The sequence below is a fragment of the Cheilinus undulatus genome, linkage group 4, assembly GCF_018320785.1.
Source record: "Cheilinus undulatus linkage group 4, ASM1832078v1, whole genome shotgun sequence".
NCBI lineage: Eukaryota > Metazoa > Chordata > Actinopteri > Labriformes > Labridae > Cheilinus > Cheilinus undulatus.
In genome coordinates this window covers 25,387,345-25,393,423 of record NC_054868.1, presented here as the reverse complement: position 1 = coordinate 25,393,423, position 6,079 = coordinate 25,387,345, and positions in this window count along the sequence as shown.

The window sequence follows — 6,079 nt, the reverse complement described above, 5'->3', positions numbered from 1 at the left end:
TGATCATTAAAATAGTTGATTATCGCCGTTATGTTCTGACTCAGAAGCAGGGGTGGAAAAGTACACGACAGTTTTACTCAAGTAAAAGTACAGTCACTCAGGTTAAAACTGACTTAAAAGCTTATGTAGAGTTGTATGGTAAATCTGAATTTACTTATTGGCGAGAAAAACAAGAGAATAAATCTCAGGTGAAGTCACACTCCTTTGATAAAGTTAAATACACAGCTAAATTGACTGTGTTGATCAAACTTATATAGAGTTAAAGTTAACACTTAAAAAGTGTCTATATTGTTCCACAGTACATATATTTAAACTACTCTATAAAGTGTTAAATATTTTACAATGACAGAGCTGCAGTATCTCTTGTAAATCTGTGCAAAGGTGGGTCTCCTCTGGAAAGAACAAAGCAGTGTTAACCTTATTGCAAGGCAGTGCATACTAATGAAAACTGAACTGTATCCAATGGGAGCACTTAAAGTCACAGAAATGAACTCTAACTGGATAACTTCACTCGTGGTGCGAATGAGTCTCACATCAAAAACAACAATAATTCACAAGAAACATGACCAAAAGAACCCCAGCAGTTCAAATCATCTCAGAAATGCTAATCCCTGAAATATCAACACTGTAGTTTTTGCTTTGTACAACAGCTTTTTGGGGATATGGTGTGATTCATGTGATTGTTTGGCTGGCCCCAGAATATTTTTAGGCTTAAATTGGGCTGCAGCACACGGAAATTTGGGAAAGGTTGACACCGCCTAATAGATTGGCATATTGACATAGCCCAGACCAAAAGTTTAAACAGAGCTGTTACGGCATATTTATATGTTGTGCCGCTTTAAAACATTCCAAGCCCCCCCCCCCAAAAAAAAAAAAAACAAGCAAACAAACATAGAGCATAGCAAACATAGCACACTTTTTCTGTGCTGGCCATGGCACTCAAGAAGCAGCTTGGTACATGGCTCTCATTAGATACTGCTGAATGAAATCTTTATTTCATGTCTGAGTGTCTGAGGCGGACACCAGTGGTTATCTCAGCTCATTCAGATTAGTACACTGATCCTCTGTCTTGCTCTTTTTTTGCCCATACAAAGTGAGTACATAAAATCTGGCTACAGGCATGAACTCTTAATATTTTTTGTGAATAAAAAGTGTCTGAGGCCTTTCAGTTCCTCAAAGCGCTTTTGAAGTTTTGTGAAAGCTTTTCCTTTAGTGAATAAACTGCTTATTGTGTCACAGCCTGTTAGTGCATTTTCACGTCTTTTCCCAGCTTTAAAAAATTGCTTGGATTGGCAAAAACCTGTCTTTGCCTGTATGACCTTTTTGCATTAGTATTAAGGTTGAGCCAAACATGCTGCAACTTGCATATAATGTGCAAGCCAAACAAGAATGTCAGTGTTGTCAGACTCAATAATGACTGTTTCCGTAAGTCTTGATGAGGTGGATGGCATGTAGCTCTAGCCTGGTGTCTCCCCTTATAAGTTGTCTAAGCACTCAACACTGTCCTTTTGATGATTTTTGTCTCTTCTGCATCTCCAAGACTTCCAGCTAACATTATTGTCTTTTCTTCTGCGAGACTACTTGGAGATGTGCTGGTTTAATAATTATCAACAAAGCAGAGCAAGTAGCCTTGTTGCCACTGCTTGTCAAGTACATCCTATAATTTGGCACTTTTGTGTTCCCTGAGATCTTATGTGTCTAACCAATGTGTCCCCGTTTTTCTCTCTCTTGGTGCTGATGGAGATTGGGTGGTCATAACGGTTTAAAAAAACATGGCAGTAGGATTGATTTTTGTCCTGTCCTTTTAATCATCAAAAAGGCTTTTTGAGTTTTTTTGTCTGCAAAATCACTGAAGTTTTGAAAGCCTGAATAATTTAAAGAATAAACTAGTGCCATGCAGATGGTCCCATAACAACAGGTGATGTGTAGTTATTTGTCAAAATGGACTATTTTTTTGCTAGCTCAGCTTTGGAGGTCTTTCTTGTCATGCTGTCATCATAAAACAGTAAAAGTGGTACAGCAACTAATTTATGTGTTAATAAATTATCCATGGATACATTTCTTACACAAGTACAAAAAGTCTCCAGGAAATTACCTCAAGAGTCCATCCGATACAGTCAAGATTTAATTTAAGATAAAGAAATCTTAATGTCTACAAAAGTGACAGAGCTGTTTCTACTTCCTGGTTTCCAGAAACCCCTTTTTGTAGTCTTTCCTAAAGGGAAGGCTGCAGACTGTACATCTTTGACTGCCCCCCTCACAGACCGTTCATGTAAGATGCTGTCTCTGTCAAAACGGAAATACACGCTAAAACCTGTGCAAAATGTTGATGAAGCAGTGATGATGAAATAGTCTGCTTACAGGAAAAAAAGCTAGTCCTCCATGGAAAATATTCTAACCCAGTGAATGTAGCTTACGTAGATGCATCAGCAAAGTACATAACGAAGCTATGTAGCTAACATAGCTAATGTAGCTAAAGCAGCTAAGCTCACAAAGCAGCTGCGTAGCTACATTAGATTTAGCTATGTTTGCTAAATCTCATGCTGCTTAAGCTAAATAAGCTAAATTGATTTATGTAACAGTGTTATTTACATAGCTAGCATAGCAAAAGTGAGCCACCATTTGTGTAACTACTTAAAAAAACAAATATACATAATTTAATGCCGGATTAGACCTCTGACTAGCATTGTAGTACTCGAGAACGGTCTGGGTCTTGAAACCATTTTTTGAACGTCTTGGTCTTGTCTCCATATCGAGAGCATGTTTACTCTGTCTTGTCTCTGTCTCGGTCTTGGACTGGCCAGACTTGGGATTTTCCTTTAAGACCAGTCAAGACTACACTAATGTGCTATTTTGCAACATTATTAGTGTGGTAATAAGGAGGAACCCTTACTAAAACAACAAAAATCCTTCAATTCATTCAGGCTGGGCATATGATGCCATTTTCAGTTGAACTCTTCCTCCTCCTGTAAATTAATGTTGTAACTCGACTTAAAACAGCTGTCGTTAGGTCACTGATTGTTATGTCTCCTTGGAAATCTATTCAAGTGCCTTATGAGTCAGACGCCTGCAAAAACTCTAATCTTAACAAACCAGTCCATCTTATTTCTAGTCAGAAATTCTGTACTTGTCAGTGGCTTTTTACTACATACAAGGATTTATTTTTGACAAGAAGTGAGTTTAACAAATGTTTTAAGATTTGTGATTCTTTTTGCACTGTGGTGCTTTAAAAACAGTCGCTGATACCTTGTATTTTGCTGTCAAATTTATTAAAAGGAAAATAAAATTAAAGAGAGATAGCTTGTTGCTCTTTTACTGGTCAACCTTGCAATGATGTTTTTCTCACTGATTTTTATGGTCTTGATCTAATCTGGGTCTCGACCCCCAGAAGTCTTGATCTTGTCCTGGTCTAGGTGAACTCTGGTCTTGGGCATGTCTTGTCTTGGATAGTGTGGTCTTGACTACAACACTACCTCTGAACTTTTTCTTGGTTTTATTTGTGAAATGTGGCTTAGTCTGTAATGTTTGCAGTGTGGTTATTTCATAGATTAACTTACTGACTTTCTTTATGAATAGAGTTGAATTTAAAAAAAAGGTAAAATTTGAAATACAAATTATGGCAATTCACTTCTGACAGAGACAGCGTCTCTCATGAACTGTCAGCGGAGGGGCCATCAGAGATGTATGGTCTGCAGCCAGACTGCCTTTCTGAAGCAACTTGACCCATACAAATGTTCACACACGATCACCAGGAACCCCATCGAGATAAAATGGATTTTGGGTTTTCCTTCATAATGTCCATCTTGGTCAGTCCTGGAGGATCCATGCTCTTGGTGGGTCGGTGGACCATGAGGACATTTTCCACAAGGTTCTTTCTTTGCAAACATTTTCGATTTTACACGTTACATGATAAAAATGTTACAGACCACTCCATCGATCTTACTGCTATGAAAATATGAATACTAACAATAGCATTATAATAAGATAAAATTTCTCCTTTCACATTGATGTTATATAGAGCCGTTACTAAGTCTTAATTGCTGCCTCCTGTGTGATGAGAAATGTATCCTTGCCTGTGAGCCTGCGCTGAGGGCAACAGACCCAGCCTTTATGCTTACAGATTTGAGTAACCTTAGGGATCTGAGTACAAATTGTGCACGGTACAAGTGTTGCAAAAGTCACGTGTGTATGACAGCCAACTGAGAGGCAGATTCTGAACCAGAATGAACTAAGTCCACAATTACAAATTGGTCTACATATTTGCAGATCTGTACACGCATTTGTGGATTTGTGTGCAGATCTTTGTACACGTTTGCAAATACTTTTGCAACAATAATAGCTCCATAGTTTTACCATTAGGCAAAGGTAGGCAATTGCCTGGGGCCTCGTCCATAAGGGAGGCCTCAAGAATTTGCCTCGGTTTGTTTTCCTACAATTGGAGCTCACTTAAGTTTTTGCCACTCCCCAGGTCAAAGAAAATTATTCATAGTTTAGCATTTAGAGCCATGAGGAACATCATAAAGAAGACGCATAGCGCAGCTGCTGCATCACCTCTGCTCTCTCAGTGAGTCTTGTCTCCACACCTCTGACTAGTTTCTTGCACAAGTCTTAACAAATGTCAAAGCCAGAGGATTTTGCCTTGTAGTACCGAAGTTCCTCCCCTGAGTGGGATTAAAACAGCTGCTCTCAGGATAACAAATACTTTCTCTGCGTAATTGTCCCTCACCACAAACGCAGACATCGCATCACGCTTTGGTGAGCGACTCAGTTCAATCTCCAGCCTAATTTAATCCTACATTAAAACAAATCTGTAATGCCAGACTAATATAACTTAATTATATTTACATAAGATCTTATTTTATGTCATCAAGAAGTGAACTTGTGGTCTTGATCACTTAAGTTTAAACAGGACATCATTTATAAATACTGTGGCATGTTTAACTCCAGCTCTCATTAAATGGTAGAAATTCTTCTCCTAACGGTGAAAATGACTTAATAACTGAACATTCAGTCCTAATCTCGACACAGACTGTCCTATGACAAGTGAGGTCGGCATGTTTGATCTTGGCGCAGCAATTGCGCATGGAGATGGCCCCGTTCATGATGCATGCAGGGATGTCAGGGGGATTCAGAGAGTGGACATGAAGAATGACTACTCTAGGGGCTCAGACATGTGCTTAAAAGTCAAGTTTTCACTCAGCAGGTGAGGGTTTGTATCTCTATAAGCAGTAATAGCGCCGAAGTGTGATGAATCGCCGCAAGATCTTCGTCTCTGTCTCCGTCTCTCCGTGCCTCCCCATATCTCTCTCTCTCGTCTCCTCTCTTGACTCTGTGCACTGATCCCAGGCCAAGTAAAATAAGGGTCAGATCAGACATTGTGGACAACAGGTTGCTATTTTAAATCCATAAAAAGTCATGTTAAATGTATATTTATAATGAATATTAGTCTTGTAAATTCATCATTAGTGGGTCATAAAAACGTTAAAATCTGTACAAATTGTCATATGTTACAAGGGCAGCATATTTTTGCCTGACCTGTTTAGATTACCAGCAGGTAAATTCTCTGTCAAAAGTAATTAACTTGTGTGCAAACATGCATCACTTATTAGATGGTACCTGCACCTAATTTTGGAACATTTCTCTTTATAAACATTACAGCAGCCTTTACATCAGCTTTTGTCATATAGATGTTGCTAAAACATTCCCCAGCCAACAGGACATCTCATTGGAGCACATCCGGCCCCCAACCCAAAATGAGTTTGACACCCCTGTTTTCCTACAGTACAGGATGATTCAGATAAAAAAAAAACAAAAAAACACTGGAAATAGAGCCTATTGTATTTGTCTCTTAATAACATAATAAAAACCCATACAATACAATACAGCTGATTTGATGCAGAAATACAAATTAACTGCATTAAATTCTTGATGGAACCTTGGGCCAGATACACTTACTAAGATATTGTACCTGAAAACATGAAACCCTAAGAACAGGAGAGTACATGAACTTCAGAAAATGATGAAGAAAAGTCACAAGGTAGTGCATTGAAATCATCTAAGTACAGAGAGTCTGTATTCT